General features: G+C 41.0%; 1 long non-coding RNA gene across 1 annotated transcript; it reads left to right on the top strand.

The window, feature by feature from the left end:
• The first annotated feature begins 694 nt into the window (after window positions 1-694).
• On the top strand, window positions 695-5,425 carry LOC149462337 (uncharacterized). The gene is made up of 3 exons (XR_016312674.1): window positions 695-1,158; window positions 2,636-2,708; window positions 5,355-5,425. It is a non-coding gene; the product is annotated as an uncharacterized LOC149462337 (long non-coding RNA).
• Window positions 5,426-16,608: the final 11,183 nt, after the last annotated feature.

Here is a 16,608-nt window from a genome sequence, read left to right as displayed (position 1 = left end):
ATGCACTGTGTGTTGGCAGATTGCATGCAGATTGTAAACTAGCAGATCTGCCGGACAAATATCTGTGTGTTTGTGGTGGCCCAGCAGACCAGTCTGAGGACAAACTGTTGTGTGGTGGCAAGCTACCGTTTGTTGTGTGTCTGGTGTGGGGTTGTGTGGACAGTGGAAGAGTGATTAACACTGGGGTTCTAGCTTGTAGGATAGCTGGAGGAATCCTAGAAGGGTGTGCTAATTCCTAGACTGCTCTCCAATCCTTAGAGTGCACCAGATTGTATGTAAGATTTGTATCTGTCTGTGTGTGATCAGCCAGTTGGATTGAAGTGGAGTTTCCCTCTAGTGGTGCCCAAAGGTAGTGAGGGCTGTGAAAGTGTATCACGGCAAGTCTTATTGCTCAAAGTAAATCCCCCTCATTCCCTCATTATACCTGTCACAGACCACGCCTCGGTTAGCTAGTCGCTGTGGACGTACGTTTATCAGTGACAGATTGGCGGCAGTGAGCCGGATCTGTTTAGTACATTACTGCATGATATATTCATTTAACCTGAGTACTAAAGATTGGAAGCTTGTTAGAAGTGACTGACCTACAGAAGCTCACTCAGTGCATAATGTTTTTTGAAGACATACTTGGCTATTTGCTCCCCACCCCCACTTATTTTCTTTTCTATCTTTTATTTTAGAGAAAATTTGAAGATGGTAGCCTATGAGATGATACTCTTGTACAAGAGACAATCCTGTGAGGCTGTGATTGACCTCTGTGATCTAAGAGGCATCAATACCGTTGGCAAGACAAGGACTCAGATTATATGTGCGCTGACAGAGGATGAGAGGGAACAGCACACTAAAACACAAAACCACAAAATTGGACACCTGTTAACTTCAGATCCTCAGATGGAATTGCATTAATAACAAGCATGACTCTGTGATGGACATCACTGCATGGGCTCAGTAATACTTACAAAAATCACTGTGTTCTGTATATTGGATATCATTATTGTGTTGAGTAGGGAGCCATCTATTGGGCATTCAGTGCAACTGCACCTGTTTTTATTATTCCCCTTCAACAGAAACAGGAAGAGTTCATTAGAACAAATTTTCCCTTCTCCAATGCAGTTCTAGTTCAGCTTCTAGAAGAATACCAGTGAAGACCTCCGTATGCCTGTAAGTTCTTTCATTCTGTTTGTCAAACTTACATACAGTGCCTTGAAAAAGTATTCATACCCCTTGAAATTTTTCACATTTTGTCATGTTACAACCAAAAACGTAAATGTATTTTATTGGGATTTTATGTGATAGACCAACACAAAGTGGAACATAATTGTGAAGCGGAAAGAAAATGATAAATGGTTTTCAAAATTTTTTACAAATTAATATCTGAAAAGTGTGCTGTGCATTTGTATTAAGCCCCCCTGAGTCAATACTTTGTACAACCACCTTTCACTGCAATTACAGCTGCAAGTCATTTTGGGTATATCTCTACCAGCTTTGCACATCAAGAGAGGGACATTTTGCCCATTCTTCTTTGCAAAATAGCTCAAGCACTGTCAGATTGGATGGAGAGCGTCTGTGAACAGCAATTTTCAAGTCTTGCCACAGATTCTCAATTGGATTTAAGTCTGGACTTTGAATGGGCCATTCAGTCACACATAGCATTTTGCTTTTAAGCCAAAAAGTTAAATTTTGGTCTCAGCTGACCAGAGCACCTTCTTCCACGTGTATGCTGTGTCCCCCACATGGCTTCTCACAAACTGAAAACGGGACTTCTTATGGCTTTCTTTCAACAATGTCTTTCTTCTTGCCACTCTTCCATAAAGGCCAGATTTGTGGAGTGCATGACTAATAGTTGTCCTGTGGACAGATTCTCCCACCTGAGCTGTGGATCTCTGCAGCTCCTCCAGAGTTACCATGGGCCTCTTGGCTGCTTCTCTGATTAATCCTCTCCTTGCAGAGCTTGTCAGTTTAGGTGGACAGCCATGTCTTGGTAGGCTTGGAGGTGTGCCATACTCTTTCCATTTTCGTATGATGGATGGAACAGTGCTGAGAGCTTGGGATATTTTTTAATAACCTAAGCCTGCTTTAAACCTCTACACAAATTTATCCCTGACCTGTCTGGTGTGTTCCTTGGCCTTCATGATGCTGTTTGTTCAATAATATTCTCTAACAAACCTCTAGGGCTTCACAGAACACCTGTATTTATACTGAGATTAAATTACACACAGATGGACTTTTTGTTACTAATTAGGTGACATCTGAAGGCAATTGGTTCTACTAGATTTTAGTTAGGGGTATCAGAGTAAAGGGGGCTGAATACAAATGCATGCCACACTATTGAAATATTTATTTGTGAAAAAATTGTAAAACCATTAATCATTTTCCTTCCACTTCACAATTATGTGCCACTTTGTGTTGGTCTATCACATCAAATTCCAATCAACTACATTTACATTTTTGGTTTTAACATGACAAAATGTGGAAAATATCAAGGGGTATGAATACTTTTTCAAGGCACTGTACACAGCTAGATTGCATTTAAATGTATTCAATGTGATTTGTAGGTAGCTGTTTTGTGTTTCATTGTATGCATTTGTGAGAGACGTGTACAAACATTGTAGTTTCATTTTATGTGATTCTATTGCAGTTTTACAGAACTGCCCCAAGGTCCCTGTGAAACCAGCCTCCTTGTGACAGGTGTCATCCCCAGAGAACCACAAGTAAGCATGTTTACATTGGAACAAATAGTATTATTTATTAGTAGTGATTTCTTCTTTTAGGTCCCTTTCACGTGGGCAGTATGATCACATCTGCCTCTCAGTTGTTTTTCAAAAGCATATAAGTCTATGGGAAGGCTTTAGCCTAGGTTCACACTTATGCAGTTTTCAGTGCCTTTCCCGGTTTGCAAAAATACACTACGGTCCATGTAACATGATTTCCTATGGATCTAGTTCACATCTGTGCATTTTGAGCTGGTGCAGATTTTGGAAAGGGCTAGGTTCTTTTTTTCCCACAGCAGATTGCGTTTTGCATGTAAGAGACTTCAATGGAACTGCATCAAAAATGCATGCAAAACACATGTACATGCGTTTTTGGTGCGTTTCCTGCATAACAACAGACATCTTCCGTTGCAACATTAAACACATCCCATAAAATGCAAAATGCATAAAAAACACATTAAACATGTTTCAAAAACGCATGTGAAAAATGCAGAATGCACCGGGAAAATTCATCAACCGCAACCTACATAAGTATGAACTTAGCCTTACTCCAAGTTAATTCAAGTCCAGAAAAAAAATGGACATTTTTTCAGGACCTAAATGTGACAGATCAGAGGTAACCTGATGTAAATGGACGCCAGTTTGTTTTCATCTGGCTGTTCATACATTCAAGGCAGGTCCAGAAAGTTTAGGTTTTAAAATGCAGGAAAAAAATAAAAAAGACACAGATGTCAGCAAGGGATCTGTTCACATATCCCCTGCTGAATGAACTGGATGGCCCTGGTGTGAAATGGACCATACTCTGCTCTCCTAGAGACCTAGACCTAGGTAACACTTCTTTATTGTGCTGCCACCTAGTGGCTTTTGTGGGAACTATCCCTGCATAGCCCTGTACTACAATAGTTGAACTGTCTTTTATACTTTGTTTTATGATTGCTACATACTCCTTTACCATTTTATTGTCATTGTCAATTTATCTTGCATTCATAAAGTAAAGTTTTTTTGTAGGACAGTGTTATTCAAATAATAAACAAGGCTGATGCCTATTTTTGGCCAACATCATATGATGCCTCTTCAGCCTTGACCTTTGCACTACATTGCAGTGCATTATATACTTCTTACTCTTGCTGTCTGTTCATTACACAGTCCTGACACCTGCATTCTGTGTGTGTTACAAGCTCCTGACCCTTGTACAATGTACTTTATATTCTTCTGCTCTTTGTGCATTACTTACTCCAGACCTCTACACCCTATGCATTACACACTCCTGACCTCTGCATTACAAATTTTTTTTCCCACAAAAAACTATTTTAATATTATATTATCTGCTTCATGCCCATCACAGATCCCCTCTGTAATTCCTATTGTTATTTCCTACTGTCCTACTTATTAACCATTTCGCCATTATTTTTCTGTCCATTAATAGGTGCAATACGCTTTTAAAACTTAGCACTCTCTCCTAATTTTTTCCTGCAGAATGCTATTTACCCTCTCAGAGTCTAATCATTCTCCAAGAAATATAGGTCAGTCTCATAGCCCTGATCATACTTCTCTTTTATAGACATAACTACTGACCACTTTTACTTAGGGGCTACTGCAAATAAAATTAATAATTCTAGACATTTTGATAACTTATCCAGGTAGTAGACACATGTTATGAGGAGTACCCACATCAATATATTCCTCTTATCTTTTCATGAATGTTTTATTAGGTTTGCTCATGTCTATTCAATTTGATGATATGAAATAGGTTTAGACATTTATAATGTTATATTCATGTATATGTATATTGCTAACAATTTATTATTAATATACATAAATATTTATAACTTACATTGTTAATTGTAATGTTTAACTGGTTTGGACATGTCTCGTCATTTAGCATACACATACTTTGCTTTTATTATGTATTATTTAGTATTATTTATTATTGCTTTTTTGCTTTGACTTTTATTATAGTTTTTTCGCCTTGTACCATTTAAAATTCAGTATGGATATGTTTTATTTTTTTTTAAAGGATAAGTTCACCTTTCATAACATATTACACCCATATTCAGGGAGTAACATGTTATGAATAGATTGGCCGCCACCCCCCATCCCCACTTTGACAGCTAGCAGGGGACCTTCTCCTCTTGCTAGCTGTTAAAATTTGAAAAAAGACAGTGTTCTGTGAATGAGAAACTACAAGTCCCGACAGCCTTAGTGGCTGTCAGCTTGTAGTTTTCAATAAACTACCACTGTGCTGTGGAGGGCCATGGTAGTTCATTGATTCTTCCTGTCAGTATGTCTGCTGGCCCGTACATCCCGTACAGGCCAGCAGACATACTGACAGGTCTGCAGGAGACTTGCATGGCACCAGTGATCTGCTGATCAGTGGTGCAATGCCTTACAGGCTCCTGCAACAAAAAACAATAAATGCACATTTATTCACCTGCAAAAAAATGTGCATTTATTATTTTTTAGCAAAAGGTGAACTTATCCTGTAATTTTATATACCATTCGCAATTTGTTTTTAGGGACTAATTAAAGGATTCCACTTTATTTTGAAGTTATATTTAACAACATAACTTTTTGCTTTGCACTTTATACAAATCCTATGGACTGACTATGGGTTTTTTACCATGCATCTTTCTCTTTGTATACTAGACCTGAAGAAGGCGAAGGCAATTCCCCCGAAATGCATTGGCTCTCCTTGTGTACTTTTATCTTCAATAAACTATAAAATTCATCAAGTGAGACTTTTTTTTTACATCGGGCGCTCTTCTCCAATCACCCAAATGGCACCAAAGATGGGATTTATTTTACTCCCTCTTTCTCTTCAATGTATCCTAGGTCCTAATTATTCTAAAACATAACAAAAGAAAGGTGCAAGATTACAAGATATACACTGTGAAACCACACCCACATTATTGGTCCTACATGCGCACTGCATTTTTCTTCTCAAGTCCTCCAAAGTGTCCCTCCAAATCATTTTCAAATGTTGGAAAATATGGATGCCTGTGAATCTACTAGAGACCAATGAAATCACTGACACTTCATATTTATTAAAACACCGACTATCCATTTACTAGAGATCAGTGACATCACCCACAATTCATAGTCATGTACTTGTAAAACACAGACTGTCAATTCACTAGAGACCAGTGACATCACTGATACTTCATATTCATTAGAACGCATATTATCAATTCACTGGAAACCAATGACATCAGGGTGCATCCTATGGGTTTGCTATTAGATTGATATTCCAAAATTCCTCCTAGTTTTGATTCTGTGCTGCCCCATCTGCAAATCTCAAAGCCATCTGCTACCTTGCAACTCCCTGTTCTAAACCCTGGAATTTCAAAGGTCACAAAATTCCAATCAATCATTTTGAAAAGCAGCCTAAAGCCTGGTACACACGGCTTGTGTGTACAGCAGCCTGCCTGACAGAAGCTGGCCAAACTTCCGGCTTCTGTAGAACCGGCATGCTAGAAAAACATCTACCGATCGGCATCAGATCAATGCTCTCAGCCAATGGCTGCAACCGCTGACCGGTGTTTTCTGGTGGGGGGGCAGTCCCTCTGTCAGAACTCAATAACTTAGCGGGGAAATCGCTATACTAACATCGCATAGGTAGTACAGAGACCTCCTGAACGCCTCTGTTTTTTTTCAATAAAGGACTGAATAATAGTGTGTACCAGGCATTAATCTTTCTGTAATCTACCTCCACCATGTAGTTTTCTGAAGTAAGGGTGTTGTACAGCACAATATTATTTCAACAAGTTGCAGACACTCCCAGAGGCACTGCAAGAACCCTGCTTAATCTAGCCTCAAAAAATAATGGAATACAAAATTCAGATTAAGGTAACCTGTGGATGCTTTCTGATCATAACAGCACACCATTATCAGTTTGCACTGCAAGTTACAGGTTTAGTCGTTGCCTTTTGTTCTCCATTAACGTGTGTAATGTCAGCAAGTGGCAGTGTTCAGGCTGCATCCATACATCCAGCCAGCCTTCAGCCAGTGTGTGTGTTGGGGCTGCAGGCTGAGTTGTTATATCCCCATATATGGGAATTCTCAGCTGTGTGTCTTTTTATGGACCGTCTACTGTCTGAGCTCCCAATACCCCGACACAGACTCCACTCCCTGTGTAACCTGTGCTTATACAGGCCAGAAAAAAGTCAGTGAGGGTGTGCATAGGACTGTCACCTAGAACAGACTAGAAATACTTGGTAAATGCTCACTTTCACACTCAATCTCTAGGTGAAACAGCCAATCCTCTTTTTTTCAAAGCGTGCACTGCTTCTCTCTGTCAAGTGAGAATGATTGGCGTTTATTTGGTCATACATTGGAAAGATGTATGTCTCTCTACTTATTATCTTCCCACCTTTAGCCAACTTAGCACTCCTAAAAGTCATGGTGATCCTCTGGATTGAGTCTGCACAGGTATGCACATTAGGAATTGTTCAGCTGTTTTCCATTGTACGACCAAACCTTTCCACATCTAATTCTGCTATCCTGCAGGTAAGAGGAGTAGATGTCAAGCAAATAATGGCACACCGACAAAATGGTTTAGCCACTGGATGTACTAAAAGATATTAAAAAATGTGGGAGGAACCGAACAAATAGACTTTATGCAGATGGTGCCTTTGGTGGCAATTAAACCTGGGGTCCCAGCGACGCAAGGAAAGAGTGAACCACTTTGTCACTGTGCTGCCTCACAAACAGAAACTACAACTGGTCCTCTGTGGTGTATTTCCATGCAAGGGTGGAGTCTGGCAGTGAGAGAGTTAAGGTGATTAATTTGAAAGTAATTATTCCGGTTGGAGTGCCGCGTGTCGTAGCACCTGCAAGTGATAGCCTGGTACGCAGCGGAGAAGGAGGAGGGTGACTGCCAGACAGCCATTCACATGTTAACAATAAAAGTGCAGAAGTGCTATTAAACATTTTAAAATCTCCGAAGGGAATCATTCCTCAGGCCGTCTTTTCCTCGCCGCCTCTTCAAATGACTTTAACACTTTCTCCTGCGGGAAATTGCCTCAGCAAAAAAAAAAAAGAGTGTGTAAGGCTGGAGGATGCATTAATCCAGAAACAGGAGCCGAATTCAAAATGCTGAGTCTTGTGTAACCTGCCGCGATTTCATACATTACAGAATGCCAGCTTCATTAAAGGCCAACCCCACCCAAAACTGATCTTTTAGCCTTTGTGTGGTTGCTGACATGTAGAATCAGATGCTGGTCAGGAGCACTCCTGTAGAGATATATACAACTAACACTGCCATTGCAAAGCCAAATGATGGTGTCACCCTCCTACAATGCATTCTCTGTAATGTAATATAGACAAATAACTGGAGACTCCGACTGTAATATAGTAATACCTTTATTATAGAATTGTGGGTGGGGCAGGGACACAATCTACTACAGGGAAATCTCACAACTGTGGGAGGTGCAAAGGCACAAATCACTGTGAGGATATCTCACCAATGTGAGTGACTCAATCCTTAATGAGCCACTGACCCTAAACAAGTAAGGTAATCAGGAGTTCTCACTTCACTGGTTGATACTTCCTAAAAAGAAAAAAAATAAAGCCAGCATTGGAAAGACTGACTTGGAACCTGTACTTTTAAAAGCAAGTGCAAAAGGATAGCTTCCATTTTTGTTCCCTAACAGAAACAAGTTCATGGTTTTTGTAAAAGGTTTGTTCTATCTCCATTTTTTTAAATCTTTGGTTTACAAATAAACATAACATGACAAGTGATTCTCATAGCACTATGGGTTAGATCAGCCTTTCTCAACCAGGGTTCCTTGAGGTTTCATCAGGGGTGCCTTGGCAAAATACCCACAAATTGCCCAAACCGTGTATATAAACCAGCCGGTGGAACAAGCCTGTCTTTTAGTTACAAAAAGCCAAAGGTTTCCATTGTGCAGCATTCTGGCCTTCTAGCCTCTGGGGTCCTGACACCCAATGATGTCATCAGTTTATTTTTTATTTATTTATTACAGGTACTTATATAGTGCCATCAATTTACGCAGCACTTTACATATTTATTGTACATTCACATCAGTCCCTAACCCTCAAGGGGCGTACAATCTAAGGTCCCTAACTCACATTCATACATACACATACTAGGGCCAATTTAGACAGGAGCCAATTAACATACCAGCATGTCTTTGGAGTGTAGGAGGAAACCGGAGTACCTTGAGATAACCCACGCAGACACAAGGAGACCATGCAAACTCCAGGCAGGTGGTGCCGTGGTTGGGATTTAAATCAATGACCCTAGTACTACCAGGCGGAAGTGCTAACCATTTAGCCACTGTGCTGCCCCAGTTGATAAGGAAGATGTCAGCTGCCTGCACAGCATCCTAGTTTGTCCCATGTGCCCCATCAGTGCTGGGGTCACATTAGCTCAATGATGGAGAAAAACTAAGGGAGAAGAGAAACACTGGAATACTACTCAGTACCAGTGTGCAAAAGTGTATTTGCTTTGGAAGAATAAATCACCTCTAATGTTGGGTGTCCTACATGTGTGGGTGGTGCTGCATTATATGAAACTATTAGAATAGTTTTTTACATTTTAGAATGGGGTGTCTTTTTAAAATGATGGACAGTCATGAGGCACCCCATTCTAAAATGGGGTGCCTCAAGACTGTCCATAATTTTAAAGGGTGCCTTGGGAGTGTCCATAATTTTAAAGGGTGCCTTGACTGAAAAAAGGTTGAGAAACACTGGGTTAGATAATCACACACAGCAGACGTCTTCTTTCAGGCTTGCTGTCTTTGGAATTAAGATGAAGCTGTCCTGCAGGGGGAGACAGTGAGAGGGAGGAGTCACTGCTTTCACATTCACCGGTGTGAGTAAATTTCAGCTTTAGCTACTGAGCAACCTAAACTATAAACCTAAAGCTCCACATACTAGCTTAAAAATACATTATTATTAATATGTCATATGTCAGTTTATATTTACTTGATAGAAAAAGAAAACATTTTTTTTTAAATATTATTTTAAGTCGTGATAAAGAAAAACTGCCACTTCATTTTGAGGGCAATAGATTTGGTCAATTGGTTGGTTTTGCTCAAGTGCTTATTGAAAAAAAATGTGTCAAAGTTTTCGAAATGACTTGTTATACAACCTACGTCATGGCATCTAGTTTCCTTCACAAAGGGAACGCATCATACCCCTGCATGTGTTATACTGTGCCAGCAGAGCTATTTATTGTTATTCATCATAGAAACTAGCATCCACTGCCCATGGCCAGCCCATGTATGAGGTGTATTCAGTGAATTGGGGGCAGCTTATGAAAAGTCATGCTGCAGATGCGCGCCCAGACCCCCTTCCCCCCATTCTGAGTTTGCAATTGTCCTGATGGCAAAAACTAACAATCATGCTCTCATTCCGAGACAGAACAGACCCGAGCTTGGCTCTATACATATCCAAATCCAATTAGTGTCTGAAAGACACCCAGGGTGTGTTTTATATCAGCCTGGATTAGCTCAGACAGGGTCTGTGTGCAGCGCTTGGAAGATCCCGCATGAAAAACGCTTGTGGGGGATGTAAATGCCAAGTCCTGATAGGATAATCAATCACTTTTTTTTTATGTTTAAAACCTGCCAGTTTATTTTCATATATTTTCAGGTCATTCTGCAGACTTAACTATTTTCTGGCCTGTTCTTGAGGTTTTGCGGTGAGTGAAAATCGCATCTACAGCTGTATTCGCTTGTTACAGAACAAGACGCACAACTTCCTAAAAACAGGAACATCAAATGCCGTGTTCAGGATATCGGAAACAGTTTGCTGCAAATAAGCCATTCTACTATTTTGCATCTGGACTTGTCAGAGAATTAACAGTGAAAAGTCAACTGAAAATGTTCACTCTAATTAAAAACCAAGAGATGACTTGTTACTTTTACCTACTTTGCTTGCACTGAGAGTGAGCTAGTAATACCAAACTAATATCTGGCACCATTAGACCTCGTTTACACTTGGGTTTGGGGGATGGAAAAAATAGGCAGTACAGCTTCAGTTTTACTGCCCACTCTATTCCCACTTAGCCTTACTAGATTTTCAAAGTAAACTCCAGGGATACACTATGACAATGCCCACAAAACCACAACCTTATTTTGTAGCCACACCCACTACATCATACCCCTATTAATAATACATCCTGAAACAGTTGGCCACAGACTTTTGGGACAACAAGAGGCAGACATAAAATTATAAAGACAAAATACTTTGAGCACCATGAGGAAGGGAATGATGTGGAATGCAATGTTGCTGGTGTAGCCAAATTGCAGTTTCAGCATGGTTTGATGGGGTAATGGTTAATTAAAATTAGAGCTTATCCTGGTATCAGCAGTCAAGAGAGTTTAAAGCATAGAGTGCAGGGGTCATAATTATGTAACGCAGAGTGTAGGAGTAAGTAACGCACAGAGTTCAGGGGTCAAGATTATTTAAAGCAGAGAATTCTGGGGTTAGGATTCAGTAAAACACAGAGAATTTAAGTCAGGATTCAGTAACACGGTTCAGGGGTCAGGATTCAGTAACACAATGAGTTCAGGGGTCGGGATTTAGTAATGCAAAGTTCAGGGGTCAGGATAAGGTAACACAGAGGGTTCAGTGGTCAGGATTCAGTAATATGGTTCAGGGATCAGGATTCAGTAAAACAGTGAGTTCACGGGTTGGGATTTAGTAATGCAAAGTTCAAGGGTCAGAATTAAGTAACACAGAGGGTTCAGTGGTCAGGATTCAGTAACGCATAAAGTCCAGGAGTCAGGATTCAGTGACACAGAGCTCAGGAGTGAGGATTTAGTAAAACAGAGTTTAGTAGTCAGAATTAAGTAATGCAGAGAGTTCAGGTATCAGAATTCAGCAACGCAGAGAGTTTAGGAGTCACTATCCAATAGTACAGAGTTCAGGGGTCAGAATTCAATAAGACAGAGAGTTCAGGAGTCAGGATTTAATAACGCAAAGTTCAGGGGTCAGGATTAAGTAATACGACGGGTTCAGGAGTCAGAATTCAGTAACACACAAAGTCCAGGAGTCAGGATTCAGTAACACAGAGCTCAGGAGTGAGGATTTAGTAACGCAGAGTTCAAGTGTCAGGTTAGGTAAGTAATTCAGAGATTCCACCTAGTATCCCATTCCCTACATCTGACATCCATCTTCTTTTTCCACTTATCCCCAGGTGCTGGGACCCAGGCATCATTCCTGGGACGAGGGTACCATACTTTAAATATTGCAGTGTGCATACCTCAACCCAAGTCATGTTGCAGACATTAATGTGGCTGAAGCAACTAAAGTGGCTGGAGTGGCTTGCAAAGGTGTAGAATCATGAATTTCTGTGCATGCACAGACTGCTCTAGTGGAGCTCTTTTCCATTAATGCTCAGCATCATGTTCATTCTGTTTACTGCAATATTTACCCTGAGGTGCCTGGCTCCCTGGGACGCTTGTTTAAGGTAAGGTTACTGTTCATCTCTGTTTCCCAGGGACAGTCCCTGCTGTGATGGGTCTGTTCAATGGGGACGAATGGTAACATTACCGGAAGCTGGATGGGGTTGTATACATGCTGCTACCATGATGCTTTGCTTCGTGAAGTGGCAAAATGTATGCCCCAGTCACATACGGCAGGCAGTATGCCAAACGCAATCCATTCAAGTGAGTGAGATCACATCATGTTAAACCCTAAATACAGCTCTAACATGGGGCAAAAGGTTAGTCTTTAAACTATTTACATATTCTTAACAAGCAGTAATTAAGCTGCTCTAAAGGCTAAGTTCACCTTTTGGAGCATAATACACGTTATACCCATATTTAGGGTGTAATGTGTAACTGTTCCTGCATCCCCCCAATGTCCCCCCCAGGTGGGGGATCCTCAGCCATACCTGCTGTCAGATTTCAAAAACAGTATGGCTGTGTGGGGCTCCATTCAGCATGCATCCCCTCTCCCTGTGACAGCAAGCAGGGGATTGTCTCCCCGTACCCACTGTCACAATTTCCTCCCACCAAGCTGCGTCATTCATTCACATTTTCTTGTGAATTAATAGACTACAAGTACCGTCAGCCATTCCATCTGATGGCTTGTAATTTTCAGTGGACTACAAGGGTGCTGGTGGGCGCCCTCATAGTTCATTGCTCTTCTTGCTCTCAAGTAATTGCCTGCCCATATGAGCTGCAGGCATACAGCTATCCTGAAAATCTGCAGGAGTCCGACACTGCACCTACAATCTGCTGATCGCAGGTTTACTGAGAACTACGCAAAGGAAACTGCCTAATTCATTCTTTTATTCCTTTGGATTTTTTGCACAGAAGAAATATGCATACACTTTCACTGCAACCCAACCAAGTGTAATTAAAATGATTGTAATTACTTACACACTTGGCAAGATCAGGCATTTCACAAATGTGTTTGGTTTGCAGGTCGCAAGAAGTGTGTTACTCATGCCCGTCACAGATCAGGAGATAAAAGGAATCAAACAGGCAATCTCTTAATGAGTTTGTGTCAATTAATATTTATGAAAAGATATCAAAGCTGGGTAATAAACGAGAGTCTAATAGCTGGCGATTAATGGAGCCATATTTCTCACATCGCCTGCTTAAATGAACAATATGCAAATTGTCAAGCCGCTGTGGTGCCATAAATTAACAGGCCTAGATGAAGGAGAGGTAGAAGACAGGCTTAATTAATTGTACAAATGCGTCATTCTTCTTGTCTGCTTCATTTATGATGTGAAAGGATGAAAAATCTGTTAAAAAATATGTCAATTTTTATGCCGTGGGCCGCACTCAAAGGGAAGCTCCAGCCCCCCCGCCCAAAAAAAAAAACCCTTTTAAGCTCTTGTACCAGCAAGTGGAAATAGTTATAGTCTTTTCTGGCTCTGTATAGCCAATGCTTAATTCTATCAATGTCCCTAATGTGTTTGTTACCCCCGAGAAATCAACAATTGTCTGAGTTCCTTTACACGGATGTCTCAACTCCAACCTTGGGAGCATGGCCAAACTCCCTGGCCAAAAGTCTTGTGCTCTTGAGCAGAGATACAAGATTCTCTCTCTTTTTTGTATTGCCAAGATGCAACCTGATTGGTGGCAGTGGAAACTGTTTCAGTTTTGTTTTCTGTCCTGTTGCTTTAGTTGAAAGATGGTACTTGATTGGTTGCAATAGTAAAGCTGTCCTTTTGCATTCAATTTTTTTCCTATAGTTTTCTTTAAAACCACCCATCTGCACAGAGTCAAAGAAGAAGGGAGGGGATGGACAACTGTCAAAGTCCCTATTCAAAAAAGTTAGATTACAACAGGCCATGGATGCACAAGATGTTGAAAGATTGTCTTATTGGATGATTTCCAGTTGCAAAGCTTTGGGCAAAGTGCATGCCTCTGCACAGTGTCTATGGAGGAGGGAGGGGGGAGCTGTAGAGGTGCTGGCTATCTTGGAGAAATGATAGAGATTGGCATGGAAAACCCATCCTAGGAAACTGACTTTCTCTATGGCACGCGTGGCCATTGACCAGGGTCATGGATTACAAACACTGCATGGGATGACATCATCAACATTTGTTTCTTTTTAGTGTGTCTATAGTATCCTGACACAACCAAACAGGACTGACAGTGTCTGCAGGAACTGCACAACTTCTCCAGTCTCCTTGCAAAAAGATGGCACTTAGCTGAACCAACTTTTGTGTTTCTAGTCAATGTGGTCCATTTGGCCAAAAGAGGGTTGTCTGATTTTGCATACAGATATTTTTAGAATACTATTGTTCATTTGAAAATGCATTAAAATATAAAACTATTCCCATTTGAACAAAAATACACCATCCATCTGAAATCTATGGCCATACCAGGCCTGCTATGATACAGTATGTCTGCAAGTGGTTGGTGTGTCCTGGTATAACACAGGCTGAGAAGAGACCTGCCTGGCTTTTTGATCACTATAATTGTGCTACAAAACACCTGCTGAGTTCCCAAATCTAGCTTAGAATGTTGGCAGCAAGGAAAAGCTTTGATCTCATTAATTAATGCCACGTGGCCAGGTATGAAGCACTGAAGAACACTCTCTGAACACAGTTTCCAGAAAGCAGTGGGGGGGTTACTAGGGTTTTTTGAATAAAACCACTTAGCACCATTTTCCTAGCCTGTCAATATAACAATGCCTAAGTTCCTTCAGAAAAATTATCCTCCTTTTTTACCTTTAACAGTAAGGCACATGTGAAAGAATTCAAATAATCAGGACGTGTGTGTGGTCACAACTGGCCCTCAGCATATAACAGCTAAGGAACTCTAAACCATGAGAAAAAGCTCCATTTATATACAGATCTTCTGCTGGATTACAATGAGAAATGTACAAAGCACTAATCATAAATTTACAGGCAGATGCTGCTTCTTCAGTTTCTCTGTCAGGTTAGCAGGACAGATGAGTGAGACAGCAATTGCACACCCATACCTCCCTAAGATGAGAAAGAAGGACAGCTTGGGAAGAAGAAAATGTGTAATGCGCCACAGTGAAAAGTGGGTGTGGTTAAATTCCACTGAATCATGGGTGTGTCCTAAAGGAATATGGTTAAATATAGTCCAAACCTACTCACAATACACAATGCACATATATGCTGCCATTCTTGTTCCAGCAAAATACTCCTTAAAGTGGTCGTAAACCTCAGACATGAAATTTGAATTAAGAGCACTAAGTGTCATTTCTGCCTGCTGCTTCATTCCTCTGCTATCAGTATGATTTACTTCTGACAAGTTTTCCAGCAAGAGAAAAATGGTGACAGGGCAGGGACCTCAAGCAGATTGACAGCCTCAGCTTTGTTCCTGTGAGCTATGTGAAGGGGGTTTATCTCTTCCCTCCAATCAGCTCTCTTCACTGAGCTCTGTAGAGAGTAACTTCAGCTATCCACCTCCTTTTTTCTGAACTCTCAGACAAACTGTAAAAATTCTGCACTAGATGTAGAGAAGAGAAGACTGCAGGTAAACAGGCGCAGCGTATGTAGGAGGCCAGCCACTTCACTGGGTATATGGGTGGTTTACAGCCACTTTACCTACTGTACCACAAATCATATTTTCACAGACATTCATAAACCTAAAGGATCATTTTTAAAAAGCAATACAGAACTAATAGGGCTAACTTTTTGTCTGAGTCAACCTTAAAGGAGACCTTCATTAAAATAGAATTTCAGAATTACAATTTAGAATAGAATTTTGGAAATTATTTGGTCACAAGTATGTAAAGTATAAATCTAGCACAAATCTTTTTATCCCGCTCCCCAAATCTTCCCTCCCAGCTCAAATTCCCCCCCCCAAGAATACACCCCCCACTTCCCCCTACCAGAACAAATCCCCTCTCCACTTCTAACACAAATATTCTTATCTTCCAATCCCCCCTGCCCCAAAATGAATCCTCCCCTCCCCCCATCTCTCCTCCCAGCACAAATCCTCTTCTCCCTGTAAGGAAATATCGAAGTGGGGTGATTTTGATTTTACAAATAGATAAGACATAATGGTATTACAGACATTCCTTTATTTCAGAGCTTGACAAATTTGCTTTGAATCTAGGAGCCAGCTAAAAAAATTATGAGCCAGTTCTTACATGCCGCCTGCTGTGATCTTGAGCCATGTCTGGCTGTTAGCCTGGCTGTCCCCAGCACATTGGTTTCTATGAATAGGGCACCCTTGGCTGTGTGTGGAGGACAGACAGATGGACAGACAGGCTCCAGAGTGACTAGGGACCCCCAGTTCTTACTGTGTGTGCTGAGGGGTGACAAGAAGATGGGTGATCCAGTGGCGGCGGCAGATCGGGGCAATGCTGGGGGTGGCTAGAGCTGGCTGGTCCCTTCACTTTCTCTGCCTGGAAGACTAAGATTGGTATTGGGGCTAGACAGTTACAATGTCTGGGGCCCCTGAAAAAAGCAGACTGGGAGCCTATAGAG

Source organism: Staurois parvus, unplaced genomic scaffold (assembly GCF_062004578.1).
Source record: "Staurois parvus isolate SC_StPar_1 unplaced genomic scaffold, SC_StPar_1.0 ptg000176l, whole genome shotgun sequence".
Taxonomy (NCBI): Eukaryota; Metazoa; Chordata; class Amphibia; order Anura; family Ranidae; genus Staurois; species Staurois parvus.
The sequence above is the reverse complement of the archived record's forward strand: the minus strand, read 5'-3'. Positions and strand labels throughout refer to the sequence as shown.